This window comes from Schistocerca serialis, chromosome 7 (genome assembly GCF_023864345.2).
Source record: "Schistocerca serialis cubense isolate TAMUIC-IGC-003099 chromosome 7, iqSchSeri2.2, whole genome shotgun sequence".
Taxonomy (NCBI): Eukaryota; Metazoa; Arthropoda; class Insecta; order Orthoptera; family Acrididae; genus Schistocerca; species Schistocerca serialis.
The window spans coordinates 531,660,894-531,671,786 of record NC_064644.1 but is presented as its reverse complement, the minus strand read 5'-3'; the positions used below and the strand labels follow the sequence as shown (position 1 = coordinate 531,671,786).

General features: G+C 45.3%; 1 pseudogene; it reads left to right on the top strand.

The window, feature by feature from the left end:
- The first annotated feature begins 9,438 nt into the window (after window positions 1-9,438).
- Window positions 9,439-10,457, top strand: LOC126412307 (annexin B9-like; annotated as a pseudogene).
- Window positions 10,458-10,893: the final 436 nt, after the last annotated feature.

The following is a 10,893-nucleotide window of genomic DNA, read 5'->3' as shown; positions in this document are numbered from 1 at the left end:
AGGCCAGGGTTGTTTGTTATTGGGTTGACTCTGAATGTTCCAGTCAATGGCTCAGTGTAAAAGTGGCAAAAGGAAGATAGAAGTGTTCGTTATTTCTGCTCGTTATACCAGATAGAGAAATGTGGTGGTCGTTCGATGAACCCTCTGCCAAGCAATTAAACGTGATCTGCAGAGCATACATGTAGATGTAGATATAGATGTTGTGTCATGGTGTCCAGTGGTTGACATGTTGTTAGCAGCACTGGGCTATGTTGGGTGCTGCCCGCACTTGTTTTGGTGTCGCTGTCCCAAGTAGTCACTATGGACCGCAGTTCGCAGGAGAACAAGTTCGGCGGGGGTCAGCAAGCGAGACGAAAACACTGAATGCAGTGGAACCGGACAGCTTGTGGAGGGTCATGTGGTCAATGTGAGGCGCTGCTAAGTTGTATCGCCAAATTGGAGGGCTAGCAGTGTCTTTCCTACACAGAGACGAGGAACGGTGGATTACTTTTTGTGTCCTGTACAAGACACTAAGTGTTGAGCTTTCGCTAACGGTATCTGCGAGGTTATAACATCTCTGACCTCCGTTCGTGGCTGCTTTGGGTCAAAGTAGGCAGAACGTCGTGTGACAACAGACCAAGACAAACTCGGCCTCACGTTGGTCGGTCTGACGACATGGCCGAGGGAGTGAGGAAAGTAGTCTTGGAGGATCGCTGGATGAATGTGGAACATACCGTCTCCAGAGTTTGCATTTTCGCGGGATCTGCGCACACAACACTGCATGAAAACATGAGAACGTGAATGCTGACGGACAATCACAAGACTTCATGCCTGGTATATCACCAGGCTGTGTTGACGCAAGAACTTTGAACTGATTTCTCATGCTCCCTACTCACCTGACTTGACTCCTAGCATCTTTTGGTTGTTTCCAACTATAGAAGACACTCTCCGTGGTCGCTGATGCACAAGCTCTGTGGCTATTGCATCAGCGATGCTCTCTAGTGTTTTCTGGCGATGTTATAAGAGAGTGCATTGTGTTCCGTATTCACGCAAAGGCCGCATTTCAGACGCCGTTTCCTGTGTTAAGCTGCTGTTTGTTGTCAGTGTACTAGGTAGCTCTGTGTAGCAGTGTTGTCCGTAGTATCACGGGAGTAGATGTTGGAAGTTTTTGGTAACACAATGTAGACCTTGTTATGGCATTCTTCATTTAGCTTACTGTGTTATTATACTCACCACCTCATTAAATACTGTTGGCTGATATTCTGAATATTTTGATTTCGGTCAATTTATTCTGGGCCCCTGCCTTCTTGTACGTGACTGGGGCTGAATAAGATTCTGTGTGAAAACACTGAATCCGTTTAAAACGAGAGTCTTATTATTATTTATGTTGTGTAATTTTAACGTAAGAATTAGTTATGGACAGAATATTGTTTACTTTGATATTAACCGCTAAGCATTTCTATTGATATTATTTGAGATTATATGTTCGTTAATAAACGGTATTTTTAAGTAAGCGCACGCCTGCTCAACTCCCCCCCCCCCCCCCCCCTCAATTCCAAACCCCACTCCACACAGATGCAAGTCCTACGAATGTGATATATCCCATTCAAGAGAGAAAAATTAATTAAGGCTGTCTAGACAGGTACAAACAAATTATGTAGAGCTAATGAAGCAGAAGCAGGCACGAGTTCTTCTTTAGGTTAATTAACAAAGAAACTCATTGTGTAAACTTTCTTCGCTGTTTATCGATCTATAGGCCTCAGGAGTCTCTCTAGGCTTAGTAACTAATTTTTGTTCTTCTCTAATAGTATAAGAAAGACATTTCCATGTGTTTCTTTGTGGTTGGCGTATATTCCCAAGTACCCGGAAACCATGTAGACAAAAAAATCGTTCTATAAAATATAGGAAATTAAATTTTTGCTACTCCTGTAAACCGTTAGATAGGCAGCCTGCAACTGCGACTAAGTTTTCGGGCGACAGTTTTAGCTGTTTGGTAAAGTAGATTTGACAGAAATTACAAATAGCAGCATCGACGAGAGGTAATCCCAGGAGAATTCCACACTCGTCAGCCGATAATGGTTATGTCCAGTACCACAGGAACAACTTTCGGAGAGGAAGGGGGTGTTCAGAAGAGTGACCAAGTGCGGCAGCCAGCACTGAGTGGCCACGTGCTGCCTTATCTGCGGCAGGCAGTGTTTGCTTGTCCAGTGTACGGGCGGCGAGTTTCTTTCTTATCTGCCGTTCTTAGCGCGGTCGGCGATCGCAGATGCGCCATCTGGGGGCCCGCTAGGACGGCCCTAACTCGCTTATCTGCCGGCTGCCGTGGCCGCGCCTGTTTAGTGGGCCCTAACTCACGCGCCGCTACCGCTATCGCCGCAGCCGTCCATTAGGCCCGTCTCTGGCGACGCCACGCACCCGCTGCGTCCAACGCACGACAACGCACCTCTTTGGCTCCGTAGAAGGCGACACGGCAATCCAGATATCGAACAAGGTTTTCATTAGAGCACCCTGTTACAATATTGTAACGTCCTTATCGCATGTTGCAAAGTTAACTCTCAGCAGCACCAACTCCCGATTGTGCCTTCGCATATTCTCTACGCATCGGACGTAAACTGACGCCAAAACAATACGAGGATTGTCCGTCCCGCGACAGAGGGCTCCCTAATGCCGTTATGCGTTCGTGACGTCGTAAGGACTGTATATAAACGAAACAGAGACGAATGGGCTGTAAAAGAGGAAACGCAGTGACATAGTGCCTTTGAGAATGGGCAGATTGGTATAGATGGGCGCCTATCTCGGTAGCTGCGAAGCCGTCTCGTTGTTCTCGTTCTACTGTCGGGAGTGTGGTGCTCAATCCCCCCTAATCAGCCAATTTCTGTTGAGCCGGAGGGCCGGGCCACATAAGCAACAATCACAGTTTATAACAACAACACTTTTATTAAACTTTTCTTTGGCAAAATAAAATTTTATCTTTAAAATTTTTGTGATAAGGTAAGTTAGCAAAACTATCATTACAAGCACGGACAACCGCCCTACTCAAACGACAACATTAATCTTTAAACAAGCATTAAGTGACTCGCAAGTTAATTAAATTGTGTACACAGTAAAGCTCCCAAAAGGAGACTACAATAATGAGATAAACTTTAACCAATAATAGATATCACAAATTATTTTAACACGAAATATAATACAAACAGGTACGCCCCTTCGTGACACATTTTTCAAAACAGGTGACGCCACATAGGCAAGGGCTAATTCAAATAGCTGAAGGGGGGCCCACTGGACCCAGACCAGAGGCGGCTAGACCCAGAGCCACAGCAAGCGGGCGAGCTGGACAGGGTGCTGCACACAGTAAACTATAGCACACTGAAAAAAGGTCTTAAAAAGGTCTTAGAGCCTGTGCTACTATACAATTTCAGAGAAAGTGGGGGAGGGAGGGGGGGGGGGAACGGCAAACATTAATTCCTCAAACGTAAAATAACTACAATGTATAAAATGATAGCCTACTTCACGAACAATAAGTAATGCCCTTGACGTAACCTTAAAGGACGAGGGCGGATAGCATAATACTAAGTAAGTTAGCAATTTAAACTACACTGGTAGGTTAACATACGCTCACTGAAACTGGTGAGCCCATTTAAATTACTCCTTAACAGGATACTGATAAACTTAAACAGTCAAGTAAGGCTACCATTTCACTATTTACGAGTGAACAAGTTCAAATGGCTCTGAGCACTATGGGACTTAACATCGGTGGTCATCAGTCCCCCAGAACTTAGAACTACTTAAACCTAACTAACCTAAGGACATCACACACATCCATGCCCGAGGCAGGATTCGAACCTTCAACCGCAGCAGTCGCGCGGATCCGGACTGAGCGCCTAGAACCGCTAGACCACCGCAGCCGGCGAGTGAACAAGTAATGCAATTAGGTAACACAAAACGTGCAGATTCAATGTTAAGCCTGTGCTTTGAACCAACTATAACAACGTCCACACAGCCCACTGTACCAGGAAAAATATTACAGTTTCACCATACTGGCTTATGCGATCCGTCACTTCGAACAGCAGTAGCACCAATTAATACACCTCGCTTGCTCGGACTGTATCACATCACAAAATCCAGATAGACCTTTAACCAAACACAATAACACTTGTTTACTTAAACAGCACTAAATAGATGGAACCTTTTGGTTGGCAAGACAACAGTTTCCGGTCATGGTGCCGATACTTGGGAAGCAAGGATCAGTAAAATATGCGCACCAAAAACATGACAAGCAATTCTCCCCAAATCCTTTATGAAATCCTTTACACATCCAAATCAGGGCCGCACGACTCGACTGGCCGAGTCCAGTTCCGACACTACAAGCAAGGTTCGGTCTTGCAAACGTGTCAAACACACCGCAGCCTCTGCGTCGCGCCCCGGCCTGCTCAACGACGCTCGCCTCCGATTCTCCCGCTCCGCGCGGCTCTCCGGCTGTCCCTCTCTCGCGCCACACGCCCGTCGCCGCCAAAAGCCACGTCAAACCGCCGACCCCAAAGATCACACCATGGCGACCCGATCCATCAATCGATACGAGCCGGCACGTCTCAGGGAGCATAAATGGAAAGTCGTTGAAAGACAGTGAGACCACAAACAGGCGACAATTTGTTGGACGTCCATGGCAGACCACGGAATGTGGATGGCTTGGTTCAAATGGCTCTGAGTACTATGGGACTTAACATCTGAGGTCATCAGTCCCCTAGAACTTAGAACTACTTAAACCTAACTAACCTAAGGACATCACACACATCCATGCCCGAGGCAAGATTCGAAACTGCGACCGTAGCGGTCGCGCGGTTCCAGACTGAAGCGCCTAGAACCGCTCGGCCACACCGGCCGGCGGAATGTGGAGATCGGACTGTTGGCAGCACTGTAAAGTAATGTAGGCGGCGGTTTGTTTCAGATCTGACGATAGAGTACAGTGTCAGCGCAAATTGTTGAAGACGGGGCACTGCAGCAAACGAACACGAGATCATCGAGACTGGACCGTGTATCGGCAGAAACTCGCTGCCAGCTGGTTGGAAGAATCAGGTGTCTTTCTCGAAAATCTTGCCCCGATACTCGGTCATCCAGACAAACGGCCGCACCATGCCTCGGGGTCACGCCACTAAAGGCAGTACTGTCGTAAGGGGGACATTCACCTGGGCTTCCGTGGCACCTGCGGTAGTAATGTAGGGCTCCACGACAGCTGATACATGAACTTTATTGCGGACGACTTGCATCTTCTGATTCTTGATGTTTATCGCCTACCCTGACAGCCACATCATTTTCAAGCAGGATATCCGTGCGTGTCACAAGACCAGTTTGTTCTATAGTAGTATGAGAAGAATGATAGTGAGTTTACGTTGATTTGGCCTCCACATTATGAACCCAATGGAACACGTGTCAGACACTACAGAGCGCCTGATCTACTCCCAAAAACCACCGATCTGCAATATACGGGAATTTAGTGTCTTGCGGGCACACATCTGGTGTCACATACCTCCGAAAGCTACTACAGACTAGTCGAATCCAAGCCATGCGGAATTGTTGCTCTCTGCATTCCGCAGGTGGGACAAGACTCTATTAAAGCAGTTGGTCATAATGTTTCGGCCCCATCATCTACTTCATGATATAAAGAGCGGCCAATGCGAGTAGGACTTACGCTCCGAGGGATTCGTACAAAGTATCTATGCCAAGAATCGAGAATCTCGCTTATTTTTCCCTGTTAACGATATCGATACTGGTAATATATCACTGGTAGCCAATGAAAACCTCCTGCGCCCATCTGTCTGTGAAACCTCGTACTTCCAGTAAAAACTATGTAATGAAAGAGAGATTTGTAAGTGAATGGATCTCTCTTATTTGTCAAGAACTAGGCTTCTCCTATACAGTTACACATATAGGAATTTTCTGCATCGTTTTACATTATTTTATAAGAAATGGTTTTTACTTCACATGCAAAATTTAACAAAATGGAGTTACGAGGTTTTCGTTGCCTACCATCGATATCTGTCCAACGAATTTCAAGACTTTCGAGAATACATAAATTTCGAGTTTTAAGTTTAAATTTATTAGTGTTTTTGTATCCGCTATTGTAGCTTTTCAGTCCTTTTGTTATATTTGGAGTTATATTGACATTTTAAGTTGGCTAACTTGCAATGTGCAGATGCTTTTGACTTCGTCTGCTCTCGTCCCTTTTTCGAACACTGGTAACATTTGACGCACGTCCCCAATGAAGAAAAAGGTACAGCCAACCACAGGTTTATTTTTGTTGCGCAAATATGGAACTGTTCTCTGTAGGGTTCCGCAAGGTAGTGTCATAGGCTCTCTGCTGTTCCTGATTTTCATGAATGATCTAGGTGATAATCTGACCTGCCCCCTTAGATTGTTTGCAGATGATGCTGTAATTTAAAGTCTAGTAAAATCATCAGACGATCAGTTCCAATTACTAAATGATCTAGAGAGAATTTCTGTATGGCGCGGAAAGTGGCAATTGGAACTAAACAAAGAAAAGTGCGAGGTCATCCACATGGGTACTAAAAGAAATCCGACAAATTTTGGGTATACGATCAATCGCACATATCTATGGGTTGTCAAGTCGACTAAATACTTAGGAATTACAATTACGAGCAACTTAAACTGGAAAGACCACATAGATAATATTGGGGGGAAGGCGAAACAAAGACTGCGCTTTGTTGGCAGAACACTTAGAAGATGCGACAAACCCACTAAAGAGACAGCCTACATTACACTTGTCCGTCCTCTGCTGGAATATTGCTGCGCGGTATGGGATCCCTATCTGGCAGTTTGACGGAGGACATCGGAAAAGTGCAAAGAAGGGCAGCCCGTTTCGTGTTATCGCGCAATAGGAGTGAGAGTGTCACTGATATGATACGCGAGTTGGGGTGGCAGTCACTGAAACAAAGGCGGTTTTGTTTGCGGCGAGATCTATTTAGGAAATTTCAATCACCAACTTTCTCTTCCGAATGCTAAAATATTTTGTTGACACTCACCTACGTAGGGAGAAATGATCATTATAATAAAATAAGAGAAATCAGAGCTCGAACGGAAATATTTATGTGTTCCTTTTTCCCAGGCGCCATTCGAGAGTGGAATGGTAGAGAAGTAGTGTGAAAACGGTTCGATGAACCCTCTGCCAGCCACTTAAGTGGGAATTGCAGAGTAACGTTGTAGATGCAGCAATTCAATCGATATCATATGGGACGTTATAACCACATTCCTAGTAATGGCAGTGCAATCGTGTATCACTTACTTGTATTACTTTGCTCTGAAACATTACAGATGCTACACGTGTCGTCAGCGTAGACTGTCGAACCTTACACCTGTGATAGCTAGATGGCAGTTTCATCGACCTTACAGTGGTAGGGGACGTCGTTTCATCGAAACTCAGACAAATAACATGAAATATTTGTTAATTATAAATGTTCAAATGTGTGTGAATTTCTAAGGAACCAAACTGCTGAGGTCATCGGTCCTTAGACTTACACACTACTTAAAGTAACGTACGCTAAGAACAACGCACACACCCATGCCCGAGGGAGGACTCGTAATCCTTGACATGGCGCCTCTAACCGCGCAGCCACTCCGCGCGGCTGTTAGTTACACGAAGCTTCCTCGTGAACCACTCTACGTATTACTTAAAACCAGATCAATATGTTTATCTGAGTAATTCCTCTGATTTCTGACAGGTTACGAAGGCAACGTAAGTTTACAATCGCAAGAAAATACTTTTATGTGATGTGATAAACCATTTTCGCATTCATACAGTGAAGGCTTTCACGACCGGATGTTTCAGCTGCTGAGAAGTTTTCCGGGTTGTGTGGCCGTGGTCCATGGAACTCTTCAATCCTTGACGTTTAGTCCAAGGCTACGTTGGACATCTTCGGAGGTGCTCCTGGTTTTGCTGAGTCTTGCGACTGACTGGCGCTACAGAATCGGTGAGAAGTTTTTACGTTTGACGTACTATAATCGACAGTTAAAAAAAAAATTATCTCTGTCAAGATTTATCTCTGCCATCCCGTTAAATCCAGACCAGCCCATTTCCCACAGTATTTAGGCCGCTCTTCGACGTCCGACTCGTTAGTCGGCAAGACTCAGCACAACTACGAGCACCTCCGAAGATGTCCAACGTAGCTTTGGACGAAACGTCAGGATTGAAGAGTTCTATGGACCACGGACACACAACCCGGATAAATTCTCAGCACCATTTTGGCACTTTTTTTTTTTTTTTTTTTTTTTGCTTTACCTGCACAGTGAAGCCTTGCTTCTTCTCAAATTTCATGATTCTGTGTCAACGGGGGGTACCAGGTATATTTGATGAGTGAGTTTGGGACTATCAAAAAAATTGCGATGTCTAACAAATTGAGCTTTTCAACATCGCGAAGGAACCGTAGATCTCAGTACGCCACGTAAGTTTCTCGATTTGATACCTCAAGCTATTCCTGAGAAAAAGTGTTCTTAACAGTCGGACAGGCAGAAACGCAGACACATGAGCAACGAGTTACCCCGATGACGGTTCCACTTTTACAGACTGAGGTGCAGAAATCTAAAAATTAATGAAAGCGTATTTATGAATAACACTGCACAGTGTTTCTCATGCTTTGCTGGCAAACGCAGTCCTGCGGAAGCGAGCGCCCTGCGCGCAACAGATGGGCAGCAGACGCGAGAACTTTACCCCTCGCAGCGGTGTCCAGCTGTTGGCTCGGCGTAGGAGGCCCCCGCTGCGTTCCGAGTGCGGCTTGTTTTCCCGGTGAGGCCGGCGGGCCGGCCCGCCGCAGTAATATAACAGGAGGCAGGCACCGGCGGCTAACGTGGCGGCAGTCACGCTGAAAGCCCCGGACTGTTATACGCCACTCAGTGCTGGCGCCAGTAAAAGCTGAGAATGGCCAGCAGCGCCGAAGTTGCCGCGCGTTGAGCACTCGCTTCCCCGCCGCCCGCGAAATTCCCTCTCACTGATTAAAGCGACGGTCGCGTTCGGCTGTTCAGAAACTACCGTAACGCCTCTCCCTCTCCACCCATCCACCCCGAATACCTCGCGGATTCATTAACATTTTGTGTGCCAGCTCGCGTCTCTGCCATCCAGTTCTTGATATTTACGTTGAAATTACGTGAAACTGACACTCATCAGTCGGAACCTTACGACCACCGACCTACTATCGATATAAAACCGTCCAGGCGATAGCACCGTTACCTGAAACAGGAAAAGCGCACCATCTATCTAAGTTTACAGACGGCATATCGTTGTGACCCGGAGGCTCTGTACGAAACTGCACGACTTGTCGGGTGTTCGAGGAGTGCTGTGATGAGTGTCTTCAATACAAAACAAGGCGAAACCACGTCTAGTCATCGTGAGGTTGTGCGGCCACCCCTCATTACAGGAGTGTTTGGTGCAGTGCTCGACGCTAAGTTCACACCTACCAGGATCTACGAACAGATACAACAATGAGCTCAAGACAATACTATCCAGTTCATTGCACCCCAACCATATACCCAGCAGACCCTTTCGATGCAAAGGCACATGCTGAAACTCTGCGTGCTGCTACGAAAGGCTTTGGAACAGATGAACAAGCAATTATTGATGTACTGGCAAGGCGAAGCATTGTTTAGAGACTAGAAATTTCTGAAGAATTCAAGACACTTTTTGGGAAGGATCTGCTGAGTGAACTGAAGAGTGAATTAGGTGGTAATTTTGAGGATGCTATTGTTTCTTTGATGACTTCATTACCAAATCTGTATGCTAAAGAACTTCATGATGCCATCAGAGGTATTGGGACTGATGAGGAGGCCCTTGTGGAAATACTTTGCACTTTAAGTAACTATGGAATCAAAACCATCTCAGCTGTTTATGAAGAAACTTACGGAACCTCCCTTGAATCTGACATAAAGCGAGATACATCTGGTCATTTCAAGAGGCTTCTTGTTTCATTGTTGATGGCTAACACAGAAGAAAGCCAGGATGTCGATCCAAGTGCAGCCAAAGCAGATACAGAAGCTCTTCTTGCAGCAGGTGAGGGCCAGTGGGGAACTGATGAATCAGCCTTCAACAAAATCTTGGTAGCTCAGAGTTACACACAATTGCGAAGAGTTTTCCATGAATACGAGCAGTTGGCTGGTCATGACATAGAAGAGGCAATAAAGAGGGAGAGTGAAGCCAGTCTAGAAGATGGCTTCCTATCAATTGTGAAATGTGTCAAGAATAAGACTGGTTACTTCGCTGAGAGACTGCATGATGCCATGGCAGGTATGGGAACCAAAGACTAAACTCTGATCAGAGTCATCGTAACTCGTTCAGAAATTGACTTGGGTGATATTGCTGAAGAATATGCCAAGATGTATGAGAAGCCTGTTGCTGCCCGTGTTGAGGAGGATACTAGTGGTGACTACAAAAGGCTTTTGGTTGCACTGCTTGGTTAAGCTACACATTGTAATTGGTGAATGTTCGAAAACAATTGTTCATTGCACTTTTTGGTGCATTTCTTTAATGTGGTGTTTTGAATATTAAATGATGTGTTATAGGAGGACTGTGCCAGTGACTACAAGAGTTTGTTGGTGGCTATCCTGAAGTGAAGTGTTACAGCTGCCTACAAAGAAGAAATTAATGTGTGATAGGTGCTATATTTAAGTGCCTTGTTTGCTTAAAGTTGGATGTATCAAAGGATGTAGTTATTTATGAGCACTTCTATAGTGGGTTAAGTAGAGCAAGAAATTTTGCTGTAGATAGATGTGTGTGGAAATACGATCTGGAACTGTCCAATGCATTTCTATAGTTTGAATGAACTGTATCAGAATTCAGAAAACAAAATGTTCATATTCTGTGCAATTTTTATATAACAGTGATAGGTAAATACAAATAAATTACATCATGATTTA